The sequence below is a fragment of the Scyliorhinus canicula genome, chromosome 3, assembly GCF_902713615.1.
Source record: "Scyliorhinus canicula chromosome 3, sScyCan1.1, whole genome shotgun sequence".
NCBI lineage: Eukaryota > Metazoa > Chordata > Chondrichthyes > Carcharhiniformes > Scyliorhinidae > Scyliorhinus > Scyliorhinus canicula.
The window spans coordinates 23,831,133-23,849,981 of NC_052148.1; the positions used below are offsets into that span (position 1 = coordinate 23,831,133).

The 18,849-nt window shown below is 46.2% G+C and overlaps 1 protein-coding gene across 2 annotated transcripts in view; it reads right to left on the reverse strand.

Moving 5' to 3' along the window:
• gfra4a (GDNF family receptor alpha 4a) overlaps positions 1-18,849 on the reverse strand; it is a 232,649-nt gene that overhangs the window by 63,720 nt on the left and 150,080 nt on the right. The window lies entirely within an intron of this gene.

Sequence of the window (18,849 nt, forward strand, 5' to 3'; positions counted from 1 at the left end):
GTCAAGTCTATTTAGTTGTAGTCTAAATAAATTAGTTTTGTTCAAAACTTAGCCTGATGTTCTTTGTGAGACACTACACTTTGAAGCCATCCTTATTCAGAAAGCAAAGAACATCACATGTTACCAGTGGTGCAAACCGTAAGGTACCAGGTGTGGGTGCTAAGGCAAGTAGAAAGGTTCAGCTAGAGAAGAGAAAAATCACACCCTCAACTCTCCCACAAGGTTAATCATCTTTTCATCATCCCACCCTGCCAGTTCCCATTTCAATGCCTCCTAACCCCAATGGATATAGGCCCAACCTCTCCAACCTTTCCTCATAGGATGTTGCCATCATTCCAGGAAGCAGTCAAGTGTCTCTTCTCTGAACTCCTTCTCGTGCAATCATGTCTTTTCTTAAATAAGGAGAATGAAATTGTAGCCGGTATTCCAGATGTGGTCTCACCAGCACCCAAACAACTGTGACAAAACATCCTTACTTTACATCGCATTCCCCCTGCAATAAACAACAACATTTCATTCGCCTTCCGAATCGCTTGCTGTATCCCAGGGTTCTGCAATCTCTCCCCTGTTAAATAATTTGCTGTTTTTTATTCTTCCTGCCAAAGTGGACAAGTTCACATTTTCCCAACATTATACTCCACCTGCCAAGTTTTTACCCACTCACTTAACCTATCTATATCCCTCTGCACATTCCTTATGTCCCCTTCAAATCTTACTTTCCTACCCATCTTTGTGACATCAGCAAACTTAGCTGTCATATTTTCAATCCCATCATCTAAGTCTTTGATATAAATTGGAAATAGTTGAGGCCCCAGCACTGATCCCTGTGTCAAATCTCGCCAATCCAAAAATGACCCATTTATGCCTACTCTCTGTTACCTGTGAGCTAATGAAACCTCTACCTATGTTAATATGTTCCCCCTAAACCATAATCTGTTATTTTCTGTGGTAATCTTTGATATGGCACCTTGTCAAATGATTCTGGAAATCCAGGTACACCACATCTACAGGTTCCCCTTTATCCATGTTGCTGGTTATTTTCTCAGAGAACACACAAATTAATCAAACATGATTTCCCTTTCACTAAACCACGTTGGCCCTGCCTGATTGCACTGAGATGTTCTGAGAGCCCCACTATAACAACCTCATTAATAGATGCCAGTGTTTTCTCCATGACAGATGTTAAACTAACTGGCCTGTAGTCTCCTGTTTTCGGCCTCCTTCATATCTTGAACAGAAGAGTAACATTTGGGATTTAACAATCTGACGAGACCGTTGAAGAATCTAAAGAATTTGGGGAAAATTAAAATCAATGCATTTATTATCACAGCAGCCAATTTTTTTTTAAGACCCCAGGATGAAATTCATCAGGATTTTGGGACTGGTCACCTTTTAGCTCGAATAATTTTCTCAGCGCTCCTTGGCGATTGTAATTGTTTTAGGTTTCTCCTTTCACCTCTTGAAACACAATTCATAGAATCTATGGCACGGAGACAGCCCCTTCGGCCCAAACTGGTCCATGTCTACCAAAAGGCCCATTTAAGCTAACCGCATTTGTCTGCATTTGGCCCATACCCCTCTAAACCCTTCATATCCATGTATCTGTCCAAATGCCTTTTAAATGTTGTCAATGTCCCTACCTCAATCACTTCCTCCAGCATCTCATTCCATGTGTAAAAAAGTTGCTCCTCAGGTTCCCATTAATGCTTTTCCCTCTTAACTTCAACGTATGCCCTCTAGTTCTCGATTCTCCAACCCTGGGAAAAAGACTGAGTGCATTTACTGGCATGTTATTTGTATCCTCTCCAGTGAAGCCAGACTCAAAATATCTGCTCAATTCATCCAACCTTTCCATTATTAATTCCCCAGCCACACTCAGTAGAGGACCTATGTTCATTCTACTTACTTATTTCCTTTGTAAATAGCCATATAATCTGTTGCTAAAAACATTCTTGCTAGCTTTTTCTTATAATCTAATTTCTTCCTCATTTTTAAAAGTCATTCTTTGCTTTTTTTCTCTGTCCAATCTAATAACCTGCCATTAATTACTGCATAATTATATGCTTTTTCTTTCAATTTGATACGATCTTTAACTTTTTTCGTTGGCCTTGGATGGAATGTCCTGCCTCTCGCGTCTTTCTTTCGCACTGGAATGTATCTTTGTTGAGAGTTGCAAAATATCTCCGTTAAGTGTCTGGCACTGCATCTCGACTGACTTATTCCCTAACCTAATTTCCAGTTCACTTTATCAAGATCTGTCTATCTCAGGAAGGAGATACATGTTGTAAATAATAATAATATAATCTTTATTAGTGTCACAAGTCGGCTTACATTAACACTGCAATGAAGGTACTGTGAAAAGCCCCTAGTCGCCACATTGCGGTGCCTATTCGGTTACATGGAGGGAGAATTCAGAATGTCCAATTGACCTAACAGCGCATCTTTCGGGACTTGTGGGGAGGAAACCGGAGCGCCCGAAGGAAACCCACGCAGACACGGGGAGAACATGCAGACTCCGCACAGACAGTGACCCAAGCTGGAAATCGAACCTGTGATCCTGAAGCTGTGAAGCAACAGTGCTATCCACTGTGCTTCTGTGCTGCCCCTAGGTTGGAGAAAGGACAGCTACGGCCGTTTGACAAATTGGATATCTCTTTCAAGGGCTGTCATAGGCGTGATGGGCTGAATGGCTCATTCTGTGTGTATCATTCTATTTGGAAAAGAAAAGGACACAGAAATGATGACTGAACACTTAGATAATGTTTTCACTATTTATGACGCTGTGAAAGTGTTCTACCATGGCTTAGTTGGCAGTAATCCTGCTTGAACTCAAGAGTTCCAGGCACAAAAATCTAGTGTAGTACTGAGGGAATGCTGCACTGCTGGAGGCAGGCACACCTAACAAGCACGTCTTTTGGGACTTGTGGGAGGAAACCAGAGCACCCGAAGGAAACCCACGCAGACACGGGGAGAACGTACAGACTCCGCACAGACCATGACCCAAGCCGGAATCAAACCTGGGACCCTGGTGCTGTGAAACAACAGTGCTAACCACTGTGCTACCATGTGCCATGAGGGTTAAAAGGCCTGTTCCAGGGATGGCAAGATGTCTTTTGAGGAGAGATTGAGGAAACTGCTCCTATATTCCCAGAGGTTTGAATAATGAGAAGTGATCTCATTGAAACGTTAAAAAGTCTTACAAGACATGACAGGGTCGATGCAGGAAGGATGTTTTCCCTGACTCATGAGTCTAGAACCAGGGGACGCGGTCTCAGAATAATGGGCAGGCCATTTAGTACTGAGCTGAGGAGGAATTGTTTCACACACAGGGTGGCGAGTCTTTGGATTGCTCTACCCCAGTGATTTATAATTGAACATGTTCAAGACAGAAACCAGTTGATGATCAGACATGATCTATTTGAATGGCTGAGGAGGCTCAACATGCTGAATGGCCGCCTCCTGTTCTTATGCCCTTACGTTCTTCAAACCCTCACAATTGCCTTTAAGTTCAAAACACTAGTCTTAGACCCATCCTCCTCTCCCTCAAACTGAATGCGAAATTCAATTATTTTGTGATCACTGCTACCTCTGCTTTTATTATGAGATCATTAGCTACTCTGCATGTTACCATTTTTATAATAACATGCTCTCTGATTGGCTCGAGCACATGCTGCTTCATGATACTGATTGGAGTATATGGGACTAAATAATGGAACATCAGGGGCGGGATTCTCCGACCCCCCTGCCGGGTCGGAGAATCGCCGGGGGGGCGGCGTGAATCCCACCCCTGTTGGCTGCTGAATCCTCCGCACCTTCAGGGGCTAGGCTGGCGCTGGAGTGGTTTACGCCACTACTCGGCGCCGGAATGGCCCGCCCTGCCAGTTCGTGGAGAACCTCGCCCCAGATCAGCAATTGGCAATCAAAACACAGGGGGCTGGATTCTCCATTTTTGGGACTATGATCCCACGCTGTCGTATAAACTGTGACCTTTGACGCCAGAAAAACTGATGTGAAAGGGCCACATATTCATAGCCCTGCGGGAGGCTAGCAGTGACCCATCGGGAAGCTCGCAGCTTTTGCTGCAGATATGGGCCCCCGCACTTCCGGGTCAGAGGCTGCACATGCACAAGGCGGCAGCCTCCAGTGGTCGCACCGTGCTCCATGGCGAACTCAGACCGCGGAGCTGAACCTTCCAAATAGTGCCCCCGATTGGCCATAATCCCGATCCGGACCGCTCACTCAAAATTAGCCCTGTGCCGTATGAGCCCCTCCCCCCCGGCCTCCGATCAACCCGCCCACGACCATGGCAGCCACGGACTGAGTCCGCAGCCACCATGCTAGTATCCCGACCAGCAGGACCATGTTGAGATCCATGCCGTCGAGAGTTCGACCATTCGGAGGCGGAGAAAGGTGGGGTGGGTCTCCAGCAATAGCTGCAGGTAGGGGATACGTGGCGCAACGTTCTTGGAGAGTACACCGCTTTTTGGTGCCCGGAGAATAGGGCAACTGGCGCCAGTCCCAATTCCATGCGCGAAACCGGGGCGGGATTCACCCCTACCTGGCGGGGCAGGGGGTCCCAGCGGGACGGAGTGGCGTGAAGCACTCCAACGTTGGGCCGCCCCAAAGGTGCAGAATCCTCCGCACCTTCAGGGGCTAGGTCCGAGTGGTTTGCGCCCCGCCGGCCGGCAGGGAGGGGGCTTAGTGCCACGCCAACCGGCGCCGAAGAGCGTCCGACGGCTGGCGTGAGTCGCCGCATGCGCAGGAGCGCCAGCGTGTGCTGGCGTCATCCCCGCACATGCGCAGAGGGATTCGCTTCCGCACCGGGAATGACGGTGGACCACAGACTCCGGTGCGGAAGGATAGAGTGCCCCCATGGCACAGTCCCGCCCGCGGATCGGTGGGCCCCGATCGCAGGCCAGGCCACCGTGGGGGCACCTTCCGGGGCCAGATCCTTCGGTGCCCCCTCCAAGAACCCCGGAGCCTGCCCGCGCCGCTAGGTCCTGCCGGTAATGGACCTACTCTAACTTACGCTGGCAGGACTGGCAACGAACGGGCGGGACTTCGGCCCATCGCCGACCTGAGAATTCGTGGAGCCCTGGGGCCCATTCAATCACACTGGTCCCCATCATTCTCCAGGGCGGGTGGTGCGACTCACGCCAGGCCAATATTTTTGGGGGGGGGGTGAATTTGGAGGACGGCGGGGGCGGGATTCACACCAACCCCCAGTGATTCTCCGACCCGGCAGCACGTTTGCATTGTGGATAGCAGAATTGCTTCATAGCTCCAGGGTCCCAGGTTCGATTCCCGGCTTGGGTCACTGTCGGTGCGGAGTCTGCACGTTCTCCCCGTGTGTGCGTGGGTTTCCTCCGGGTGCTCTGGTTTCCTTCCACAGTCCAAAGATGTGCAGGTTAGGTGGATTAGACATGATAAATTGCCCTTAGTGTCCAAAATTGCCGTTAGTTTTGGGTGGGGTTACTGGGTTATGGGGATAGGGTGGAGGGGTTGACCTTGGGTAGGGTGCTCTTTCCAAGAGCCGGTGCAGACTCGATGGGCCGAATGGCCTCCTTCTGCACTGTAAATTGTATGATTGCCATTGGTGAGATCAGAAGATTCCGTTGGCGGAAAGGGCTGAACAATTCAACCCCAAATATTTCAAAGTCTGATTGTGGCAAGTCACACACCAAAGTACATTTATGTAGCTCCTTTACCCTTGTAAAACATTCAAAATCATCTCAGTGAAGTCTATGCGGTGATATAATGTACAACGTTGTGTTGTAATTCACCAACTGACCACTAGGAGTCTCATTAGTATATAAACGAATGTTCGAGACAGGTGACCTCTGCCTGGAGAGCTGGAAGCGAGAGGTTGCTTGCGCATATTCATCCTGTTATTCATCTGTTGTTTTGTATATTTTTGATCCACAGTTAATGTTAATAAATTGTTTATAGCTCAAGTGTTCTTGTATTATAAATCAGGCCATCCGACAAGGACATTACACTGCACCAGGGCTGGATGGTATTAAACACTGAGAAAAAACAAGTTTTCCACGAGGTCCATAGAGATTTGAAAATGTTTCAGACTGCAGGAATGAACACCGTGGAGTCGTTGAAGATACCAAAGAGTCTCAGATTTCACGGTAATGTGGACAGCAACTGTGTGTGTTTAAACAACAATTTAACCTGTTTCTTACTGCAGTAAATTTAGAAGATCAATCAGATTTGCGCAAGGTTGCAATGCTCCTGACAACAATTGCTGTGTTTAATGTAGTTTAATTTGCAAACGATGAAGCTAGCAAAAATTTTAACAAAGTAATTTGAAGATTTGATGCACACTGCAGCCCCAGAAAGAATGATATTTATAAACGCTATGTGTTTCGATCACGTTTACAAAAGACAGAAGAGTCCATAGATCGTTTCATCGTAAAGTTAAAAGCTAAAACCTTTCATTTTTCTGCGGTGGAAACTTCGATGATTCGGGACCAGATTGTGTTTGGTGTGAATGAAATTAAGCTGAGGGAACGGTTGCTGAGGGAATCGGAGCTGTCTTTGGAACAAACAGTTAAGATTTGTCAGGTTTACGAGATAGCAGCACAGCATTCTAAAATGTTTCTCAGTAATGGCCCCGTCTTTTTGGAGGAAAGCACTCCAGTTGCTGCCTTTTTTCCAAATAGTTGGGAAACTTCCAAAAAAATGCGGGAAGGTTCCTGCAGCTCCTTGCACACCAACAAACAGGGTTAAAGATCAGGGCAAAGTACTTCTGTGTAAAATATGTGGTCTAAGGCACAAATTAAAGTAGTGCCCAGCATTTGTCAAGCTTTGTTCTGCTCAGAATTGTCACTCTAAGCTCAATCCCAGATCAGTCAGCACAGTGGAAGACTGTGATGAAACATCATTGTATGTTGGAGTAATAACAGAGAAGAAAGTTTTTGGGAGAAACCAAAAAATTCCCCAACACTTAAAAAATGCTAGCTGATGCTCCATTTAAAAGAAATGTATGAGGACAAATGGCTGCTACCACTTGAAGTGAATGGTACAGTGGCCCAATTGAAGTTAGACACTGGTGCCAAAGCCAATTTAATCAGCATGACTGTTTTAAAAATTCTAAAATTTAGCCGATTAGAAGAACTCACAAAATATCTCTGAGAGATTGTAACGGTTTATGCATTAAATATTATAGTTCATGTGACCTGAGTGTGATGGTGAAGAACACAGTTTATTCTGTCCCATTCTATATTGTATCCAAGGGTTTGGATTCATCATTAGGTGGTCAGTCCTGTGAAGAAGTAGGTCGAGTGCAGTTGGTATACAGCATCCACAATGGATTGGATCAACACTCCAACGATTCGGAGAACATTATCAGCAAATTCAGTGATGTGTTCACAGGGTTTGGTGCACTACAATGCACCTACAAGATAACTCAAAGAGGATGTGCACCAATAAGAGTACCTGCACCCCTTCGGGATCACCTCAAAAAAGAAGCTCAGAATGACAGAATGCGTTTTATTTTTATAAATTTAGAGTACCCAATAATTTTTTTTTCCAATTAAGCCCTAACCTGCATATCTTTGGGCTGTGGGGGTGAAACTCAGGCAGACATGGGGAGAATGTGCAAACTCCACATGGACAGTGACCCAGAGCCAGGATTCGAACCCGGGTCCGCAGCGCCGCAGTCCTAGTGCTAACCACTACATGCCGCCGGACAGAATGACAAAATGAAAAGTAACCAGAAAGATAGAAGAACCTACCGATTGAGTAAACCCCATGGTTTACTCAAAGACAAAGAATGGCTTTATTTGCATGTGCATGGATCCTAAAGACCAGAACGAGAATATCAAAAGAGAACATTACCGAGTACCAAAGAGTGAGGAAATCACAGCTGAGATGGCTGGCACAGAATTCTTTACAAAGCTTGACGCATCTCAAGGTTTCTAGCAATTGCAGTTGGAGGAACAAAGTGAAAAATACTGCACTTTTAATCTGCCATTTGGGCAGTACTGCTTTCTGAGAATGCCGTTTGGCACAGTTTCGGCATCAGAAATTTTTCACCACGCCATGGAGCACATAATCGAAGGCATCGAAGGTGTAGTGTGTACGTGGATGATATCATCATTTGGGGCTCAACCATAGAAGAGCACAATACGAGGCTGCTTATAGTTCTAGCGAGCATCAGGAGAAATGGGCTGAAGCTCAACAAGCAAAAGTGCCAATTTGGAGTAACTGAGGTCACATTCCTAGGTGACAAGCTCTCATCGCATGGCATTGAACCTGACAAGGACAAAAAGCAATTCTCAACATGCCAAAACCACACAACAAGAGAGCCATTGTTACATGGTAGTTAGCCAGCAGAGTTGGCATAGAGGTTGCGTACCACACTTCCATACTTGGCAAAGGAGGAGAATGCAGTGATTCTCGGTGCTGCAGCTGGCGAGAAACGTCCCACCAAACACCCCAACAATTGGCCTTAAACTTTTGTTCACTGAATCGTGCCTATTATCTTTTCCGCACAGGAAAAAAGGCCATTGAAGTTCATAGAATTGCCAGATGGATATGAGAGACTGTAGCACAGAATGAGGCTGCCGGTTAAGTGGCAAAAGAAGGTTGCTAAAATCGCAGAATTGTTTCAGCACAGAAGGAGGCCATTTGGCCCTTCGTATCTGCACCAGCTCTGTATGAGACCCAATTCAGGCAGTGCTGGTGTTTCACACTGTTCTTAAGGATTTACAATGCTCTTCCATCCATCCACTTCTTATTCAAGGACAAGTTTTGTTGCATACACAGCTAAACAAACTCTTTATTTATTGCCTTGGACGAAGAGGCCAACCACTGCCAAGATCTCTAGGGCACTTCCAAATCAAAAGCTGTGTCATGTTCTTGCCAGCTCTGTCCTGTTACCTTAGCTGTGAAGTGCCGCAGATAATCCTCACATGGAATTAGACAGGTTTGCAATTCGGATAATAACTGAACACTTGTGAGTGCGAGGACCAGGAACAGAAGAGAGTTCCTCCACAGAGGTGTGAAGTAAAAGATTCATCCTTGGTGGAAATAATTCCCAGGTCTCAGGGGTTCAGTTTGAAAATGAAGAATGGTTCAAGAGTATCAATTGCGACTTCCAATGGCGTGATGCTTGGGGAAGACATGCACGAGGTGGCTCCCACTGGAAAACTGACATTTTTACTCTTTCTTATTGGTGACACGGGTCCTTGACGTCTCAGAAACTTTTGAATTTGGGAGTGCAGAGTTCACTCATCTTGGAGATGTCCAACGGAGGCAGAACCAGAAAAGAATTGGCCCGAAACTCGTTGACAGACTCTGAAGCCTCTCAGAGATCTCCTGGAGGTAAGATGGCGGAGTCAGCATTTTTTCCAATCACTCCGCTAACGGCAGAAGCTCTCACCAAAAACTTTGGCGATTGAGCTCGATAAACACAGGCAAAACCTGTCGGTAGATCTTAAAAGATCCATTAAAGAAGCCTTGTTCACCATTTGTTTAGTTCTTGAAAACACTAGCAAGACCATTGAAGGTCATGGGAGCCACAATTAAGAGCATAGAGGTTGCATTGTCGGGTCATAGTGACAGGATCACCTCCCTGGAGTCCAACTTTGCTTCAGTGGTCGAAGTTAATAAAACCTTAACTGCTAAGCTGAATGATCTGGAGAACAGGCCCAGTAGACAGAACATTTGTATTGTGGGGTTATGGGAAGGGATCGAGGGCTGCACCCCTACTGAATATTTCTCAGATCTGTTCCACAAGATGGCGGGTGAGGGTGTATATACATCCCCCCCAGAATTAGACTAGGCCCATCGCTCACTTCAACCCTAGTTTCAAGGAAAAAGAATGGGTTCTTCAATGGGCAAGGGAGCATTGGGATCTCAAGTGGGAAGCCATTCTATTTGGCTGTACCAGGACGTGAGTTGCAGATTTAGCCAAGAAAAGAGCTGCTTTTAATGGAGTGAAAACTATCCTGTACAAAAGTGGAGTTACGTTCAGGATGATCTATCCAGCTCTTTGAGTAATGGTCTAAGAAAAGGACCATGTTTTTGACTTAGCAGGAGATGCGGACTCCTTTGTTCAAAAGCGCAAGTTGTGCGTTGTTTAATCTGTTTATGGCTCCGTGTATGGACACTTTGTATTTTGTTTCTTTTCATGTTCATTGTTTGGATGTTTAATAATCTTTATCATTGTCACAAGTAGGCTTATATTAACACTGCAATGAAGTTACTACAAAAATCCCCGAGTCGCCACACTCCGGCGTCTGTTCGGGTATGTCCAAATTACCGAACAGCATGAACAATTTCTCCGACCCCCGTCGGGTAGGAGAATCCCCGAGGAGCGGCGTGAATCCTGCCCCACCACTCCAACGCTGGCTGCCGTATTCTCCAGCGCCAGTTTTCAAGCGGGGGTGGGGATCACGCCACGCCGGTTGGGGGCTGTTAGCAGCGCCCCCCCCCCCCCCAGCAATTCTCCGGGCCCCGATGGGCCGAGTGGCCTTCGGTTTCTGGCCACTTCCGCCGGCGTGGATTGGAAATGGTCCCACACGGTGGGACCTGGCAGGTAAGTTGGCTGGTGCGGTCCTGGGGGGGGGGGGGGGGGGGGGGTCAGCGGTTCTGTGCATGCGCTAACTCGCGCAGTCCCTGCGGTGCTGACTGGCGCGGCGGCAACCCCTCCGCCGCTGGCCTGGCCCCCAGATGTGCAGAGAATTCAGCAACTTCCGGTCGGCCTGACGCCAGAGTGGTTTGCGCCGTTTTTTTACGCCGGCGTCAGGCCATCGCGCTGATTCGAGAGAATCCCGCCTAAGGTCTTTCGGGACTTGTGGGAGGAAATCGGAGCACCCGGAGGAAACCCACGCAGACACGGGGAGAACGTGCGGACTCCGCACAGGCAGTGACCCAAGTGGGAATCGAACCGGGACCCTGGCGCTGTGAAGCAACTGTGTTAACCACAGTGATACCGTGCTGCCCATTGTACTCTTGGGGTCTTTAGTGATATCTGAGAGAGTTATGCTATGTATTTAGTACATTAATCTATTGTTGTCTTTCACTTTTCATTATTGCCATCTGGCAGGACGTTTAGTCGCTAGCGTAGTGTTGTGCGACAAATATGTTTTTACTCCAGTTGGGAGGCTCCCAGCTAACAAGGGGTGTTAGTTAATGGGAGAGGTATTAGAGAGTTTGCTGCAGCTCATAACAGTAGTTTATAAAATGAGCAAGTATTTAGTTTTGATTTGTTAATTGTAACTTTGGGGTAAGTTATTGTTTGCCACCGTTCCATTTGCTTTTGGGTCTGGTTAAACGTAACTATGATTGGTGTTTTTAGGGTTGGGGTGGCGTGGGTTTTACTGTTAGCTTGCTGATGGTGTCTGCTGGTCATTTGACTTGGCTCGGAAGCCTTCTTGGGTGAATCGTTTTGCTTTATCTTACTTATGTCCCGTGTTTGTGACCTCTCTTTGGGAATGGCTGGCTCCGGTTTGAAGGGTGGTGGAAGATCTTCAATCCGTCTGGTTACCCGGAACGTTAGGGGTTTGAAGAGCCCTTAAAAAAGTCGAGAGCATTCGCTCATCTTAGGAGCCTAAACTCTGATATTGTCTTTTTTGCAGGAAACCCTTTATGTATCAAGGATCAGACCAGTGCTGGATTGGACAAGGTTTTCATCCTGGTTTCAATGGCAGAGTCTGGGGTATGGCGATTTTAATTAATAAAAGAGTCCAGTTCTCCTCAGATTATAGTTGACCCCAATGGTCGATATATTATTGTTTGTGGCTCCCTGTCGAACACCCCAGTAGTTCCGGTCAACGTTCAATGCTCCTAACTGGGATGATACAAATTTCATTAACTCTCTGTTAGCTTCCCTCCCCAACCTTGACTCACACTAGCTTATTTTAGGCGGCAACCTGAACTGTGTGTTAGACTCTAAATTGGATGGTTCTAAACCTAAATCTTTGGTCCCATTAGGGATGGCCAGGGCTTTGTCTTATTTTATGGCTCAGATGGGTGGAGTAGATGACTGGTGTTTTTGCACCTGATGACAGGGATTTTTCCTTTTTTTTAACATGTCCAGAATGCTTATTCCCGCATTGATTTTTTTCATTTTAGATAGGGCTCTCCTCCCTTCTGTAGTGGTGGCTGTGTACTCAGCAATTGTCATTTCTGACCACGCCCCACACTTTGTGAATCTATTGCTGGAGTCCGGCCCCACCCAACGCCCACCCTGGAGACTACTTTTCTGGCCGCTAAAAAATTTTGCGAGCGTTTGGCAACCTCCATTGACGACTACGTCAAATTAAATCAGTCCGACTCAATCTCCCGCTCCACGTTGTGGGAGGCTCTTAAGGCCGTTCTGAGGTGGGAAAATTATCTCTTTTGGCGCATACGTGCTGAGGATGAAGTTGGAGCAGCAGAGACTGATGGATTCCGTTTTAGAGGTGGATCACCACTCCTCACTCGATCCTACTCCAGAGCTATTCGCAATCAGCAAAATGTTGCAGACACAGTTTGAACTAATGTCCATTAACAAGGCTGTACGTCAGTTTCAGCGATTGAGGGGTACTTTTTACGAATACGGGGCGAAAGCCAGTCTTCTTCTGGCTCACCCACTCAAACGTCAAGCAGCAACCCGTGAGATCCCCCAGATACTTAATCCGGGTGGCAACCTCATTCCTGCCCCTCTTCAGGTCAATGTGGCTTTCAAGTCTTATTGCAGTGACCTGGATAAGACAGAGCCCCCCTCGGATAAGTTGGTCATGTCTGATTTTCTGGACAATCTGCCCGCCCCAAATGTCAAAGCGGAGAAGAGCTGTGAGTTAATATCCCCATTATGCCCCAACGTGATTTAGAATGATATTGGGCTGTTGTAGGCTGGCAAGGCCCCTGGCCCAGATGGTTTTCCGATGGAATTTTATAAGAGGTTCCCGGAACAGCTCGCATCTTTGTTGTTAGATATGTTTAATGACTCCCTTACCAGTGGTTAATTGCCTCTGACCCTTACTCAGGCCTCTATTTGCTTGCTCCTTAAGAGGGACAAGGATGCGACTGAATGTGGTTCATACTGACCCATCGCTCTTTTAAACGCGGCTGGCTAGGGTTCTGGTGCTCCAGTTGGAGTATTGTCTATCTGGTGTAATTTTGGAGGGACAAACAGGCTTTGTGAAGGGCTGGCAGTTATAAGCCAATATACGTCACCTTTTAAGTGTCGACTTACTTTTACAGGAATTCCAGCAGCAGCCAGGAATCATGGGAGCAATGTCCAGAGGGCAGAGCCTAGCGACTGGTAAGTGTTTAAATTGAGTGTGGTGTGGATTTCGGGCCTAGTGTCGCTTGGGAACTTACCTTTACAGGAACACCAGGAGCAGCCGGGAATCGCGGGAGCAATGTCCGGAGGGTGCTTAAACCGAGCGGCAAGTGAACCTTCTGCAGACGTCAGACTTGCAAAAGAGAGAGTGGCTCCTGATTGGTTCACAATAAATCGGGTGACTCGTTTCCTTAACCCTTTCATTCCTAGGCTCACTGGAGTAGGTTCTGAGTTACATTTTATAAGGTATGAGATTTTAATTTTTTTTCTTCTTCTCACACTTACTTGAGTGTAGCAAGCTGGATTTAATATTGAATAACCTGTAGTAACCAGAAGACACGCTAAAATCTTTGGGGGCCTATTTGTGAAAGCAGTACAGTAAATTTTTATTTGAGGGCCTTAGTATTTAGTTTTTTTAATCTAACAACCAAAAGAGGGAGAGAGATGTCAATTGGCCGGGTTGTGTGCTGCTCCTGCACGATGTGGGGCATCATGGACACTTCAAGTGTCCCTGAGGACTACATCTGCGGAAAGTGTATCCTCACCGACCGCATGGATCGGTTAGAGCAGCAGGTTGAAGCACTGAGGAGTACACAATTAGCTGATATTATGATAGGTCATAGATTCAGAGATGTGGTCATACCCAAGAAGGTAGATAGCTGACCGCCAGACAGGGTAGGCAGACAGTGCAGGGGTCTCCTATTGCTGTCCCCCTATCTAACAAGTATGCCGTTTTGGATAGTGATGAGGGGGAAGGTCCATCAGGGGACATCAGCAGCAATGGCCAAAGTGAAGGCACTACAATTAACCCAACTGCACAGATGGGGGGTACAAAGCTTAGAAAAGCAAGACTGGTAGAGGATTCAATAGTCAGGGGCACAGATAGGCACTTCTGTGGCCGCGAAAAGGACTCCAGGTTGGTAGTTCGCCTCCCTGGTGCCAGGGTCCTGGATGTCTCTGAACGGGTACAAAGCATCCTAAAACGGGAGAGAAATCAGACAAAGTTCATTGCCCACATTGGCACGAATGACATAGGTAGAAAGAGTAGCGAGGTCCTGCAATGGCAATTTAAGGAGCTAGGTAGAAGATTAAGAAGCTGGACCTCTAGGGTAGTAATCTCAGGATTACTCCCCGTGCCACATGCTAGCGAGGCTAGCAAAAGGGATATAGTGCAGTTGAGCACATGGCTAAAGAACTGGTGCAGGAGGGAGGGCTTCAGTTTTTTTGATCACTTGGATGTCTTCCAGGGAAGGTGGGGTCTGTACAAGAAGGACGGGTTACACCTGAATTGGAGGGGCACCAATATCCTGGCTGAGAGGTTTGCTAGTATGGTTTGGGTTGGTTTAAGCTAATTTGGCAGGGGGTTGGGAATCAGCACTGTAATCCAGCAAGTGTAGATGAGCATGGCTAAGAGGAAGGGCAGGCTGGGGGAGGTCATACTCATTGGGCCTGGAGGTCTGGAGTGTATCTGTCTTAATGCACGGAGTATACCAAGTAAGACAGATAAACTTACAGCCTTGATTCAAGCGCGGAACTTGGATGTGGTTGCTGTAACGGAGACTTGGTTAAAAAATGCACAAGACTGGCAGCTAAATATTGCAGGATATAGGTGATTTAGGTGAGACGGGGGAAGGTAAAAGAGGCGGGGTAGTTGCAATACTGGTTCGAGAACATATTACAGCTGTGCAGAGGGAGGACACCATGGAAGAATGAAGTAACGAGGCACGGTGGGTAGAACTCAGAAACAGGAAGGGGGCAGTCACTATGATGGGGTGTACTACAGGCCTCCCAACAGCCCACGGGAAGCTGAAGAACGGATATAAGCAGATTTTGGATAGCTGTAGAAATAATAGGGTTGCTGTAGTGGGAGACTTTAATTTTCCTCATATTGACTGGAAATTCCTTAGGGCTAGGGTTCTGGACGGTGAAGAATTTGTTAAGTACGTCCAAGAAGGTTTTTTGTAACAATATGTGGATAGTCCGACTACAGAGGGAGCTATATTGGACCTAGCACTAAGGAACGAGCCTGGCCAGGTCATCAAAGTTGCGGTGGGTTAACATGTGGTGAACAGTGACCACAATTCCGTAAACTTTCGGATACTCATGGAAAAGGACAAGTGTTGTCCGAGGGTTAAGGTGCTAAATTGGGGGAAGGCCAGATTAGACAGTATTTGGAGGCTGTTGTTTGGGAGAGGCTGTTTGAGGGTAAATCCACATTTGGCATGTGAGAGTCTTTTAAGGAGCAGTTGATGGGAGTGCAGGACAGGCATGTGCCGATAAAAAGGAAGGATAGGAAAGGCAAGATTCAGGAACCATGGATGACCAGGGAAATTGAGAATCTTGTCAAAAAGAAAAATGATGCATACGTGAGGTACAGGCAACTAAAAAGAGATGAAGCACTTGAGGAATACAAGGAAAGTAGAAAAGAGCTCAAGCAGGGAGTTAGGAGGGCAAAAAGGGGCACAAAATGTCCTTGGCAGTCAGGATTATGGAGAATCCCAAGGTACTTTATACGTATATTAGGAACCAGAGGTTAGCTAGAGAAAGAGTTGGTCCACTCAAGGTCAAAGGAGGGAAATTATGTGTAGAACCAGAGGAAGTAGGTGAGGTCCTTAATGAGTATTTTGCATCAGTATTCACAAAGGAGAGGGACACGTTGATTGGTGGTGTCTCAGAGGAATGTGTAAACACTTTCGAACAGGTCGTTATTACGAGGGAGGAAGTGTTAGGTGTGTTAAAAAGCATTAAGGTAGACAAATCCCCAGGGCCAGGTGGCATCTATCCCAGATTACTGAGGGAGACAAGAGATGAAATAGCTGGGCCTCTAACAGAAATCTTTGTGTCCTCATTGGCCACAGGTGAGATCCCAGAGGATTGGAGGATAGCCAATGTTGTCCTGTTATTTAAGAAGGGTTGCAAGGATAATCCGGGTAATTGTAGGCCAGTGAGCTTGACATCAGAGCTTGTTGGATACATTCTCAGAGATCGGATCTATGCACATTTGGAGGTGAATGGTCTTATTAGCGGCAGACAGCATGGTTTTGTATGAGGGAGGTCATGTCTCACTAATTCAATTGAGGTTTTTGAGGAGGTGACAAAAATGATTGACGAGGGAAGTGCTGTGGATGTTGTCTACATGAACTTTAGTAAAGCATTTGATAAAGTCCCTCATGGCAGACTGGGGAACAAGATTAAATCACATGGGGTCAGGGGTGAACTAGCTGGATGGACCCAGAACTGGCTTGGCCATAGAAGACAAAGGGTAGCAGTGGAAGGGTGTTTTTTTGAATAAAGGTCTGTAACTGGTGGTGTTCCTCAGGGATCAGTACTGGGACCTCTGCTCTTTGTAATATATTACTGGGACCTCTGCTCTTTGTAATATATAGATGAAAACATAGCGAGCCTGATTAGACAGTTTGCGGATGATACTAAGATTGCAGGAGGTGTGGATAGTGATGAAGATTGTCAGAGAATACAACAGGATATAGAATTTAACCCGGACAAATGCGAGGTGATGGAGGGATTTAGCACAGGGCTAAAGAGCTGGCTTTTAAAGCAGACCAAGGCAGGCCAGCAGCACGGTTCAATTCACGTACCAGCCTCCCCGAACAGGCGCTGGAATGTGGCGACTAGGGGCTTTTCACAGTAACTTCCTTTGAAGACTACTTGTGACAATAAGCGATTTTCATTTTTTTCATTTATTAGTTATGAGGAGAGATTGGATAAACTGGGATTATTCTCCCTAGAGAGACGGAGACTGAGGGGCGACCTGATAGAAGTTCATAAAATTATTAGGGGTATAGATTGAGTGAACAATTGGAGGCTTTTTCCCAGGGTGGAAATGACAATTACAAAGGGGCACAAGTTTGCGGTAACGGGGGAAAGATTCAGTGGAGATGTGCGGGAGAAGCTTTTTACACAGAGGGTGGTAGTGGCGTGGAATACACTACCAAGTGAGATGGTTGAGGCAGATATGTTAGCGACCTTTAAGACTTATCTGGATAAGCACATGAACTGATGGGGTATAGAAGGATACAGACCGTTGGTTTAGATATGACACGCGATCAATGCAGGCTTGGGGGGCCGAAGGGCCTGTTCCTGTGCTGTATAGTTCTTTGTCTTTGCTATAAACTATGATCTGCTTACTCACACTATCTTTACTTCTGACCGTCTGTAGCTATCTCCTGCACACTCTCCCATACAAGGCTTAGCATCAATGCTTTATATACTTGTAACTGTAGCTCCCTCAACTGGCTATTAGGGGCAGCACGGTAGCATTGTAGATAGCACAATCGCTTCACAGCTCCAGGGTTCCAGGTTCGATTCCGGCTTGGGTCACTGTCTGTGCGGAGTCTGCACATCCTCGCCGTGTGTGCGTGGGTTTCCTCCGGGAGCTCCGGTTTCCTCCCACAGTCCAAAGATGTGCAGTTAGGTGGATTGGCCATGATAAATTGCCCTTAGTGTCCAAAATTGCCCTTAGTGTTGGGTGGGGTTAATGGGTTATGGGGTTATGGGGATAGGGTGGAGGTGTTGACCTTGGGTAGGGTGCTCTTTCCAAGAGCCGATGCAGACTCGATGGGCCGAATAGCCTCCACCTGCACTGTAAATTCTATGATTCTATTCTAAACATTTCATTAACACTTGCAGTTCTTACATTTATGATAAAACCACATCCCCCTTTCTTTGTAAAAGAAAAATTATTATAAACTTTGGTTATGATATTTTTCTTTGAAGAGTACATTAGCTAGTTTTGATCATAAACTTGCTATCAGTTTGTACATTCATTTTCAAATAACTGTTACACCGCTTAGTTGATGAAATGATTAATTACAAGGTCTTCACAAATGTAATCGATCTGGTGGTCTTCTTTTTCTGGTTGATCTTCTCAACGGTGTCTTCAAGGTATTCAATTGCTCTTCCAACTCTTCTTGCTATATTGGTGTCAAGTAAGGATTGGGAATATCCTTGAATTTCTTATCTGGATTAGTAACATTCTGAGGTTGAGACTTGTCATGATGTTGATGCGCAACACAGCTCTTCTGTTTCGTCTGAACATAGAACCTTGTTCAGTCTGAACTCAGTATGATCTTGGTGCGACTTGTCTTAGAACATTTTCTATGTGTTGCCATCCTCCATCAGGATTCTGAATACGTACAAAGTCACCTTCTTTTAATTCAGGGAGAGGTTTTGTTTGTTTAGCATAGTCCTCTTTTTGCTTATTTTTTATGGCTCTGATATGGTATCTCTTGATGATCCATATCTGGAATGATTATCTCAGGTAATGTGGTGCGAAGTCGCCTACCCATTAGCATCTGAGCAGGTGATAATCCAGATGACAGTGATGTTGTTCTGTACGCCAACAACGCCAACAATAGGTCTTGATTATCATTGATTGCTTTGTGAAACAATTTCTTGATTATTCCTATTCCCTTCTCTGCTTTTCTATTTGACTGAGGATAACATAAGAACATAAGAACTAGGTCCTAAATCTACTTCCCCTTATTTTGAGGCTATGCCCCCTAGTTCTGATTTCACCCGCCAGTGGAAACAACCTGCCCGCATCT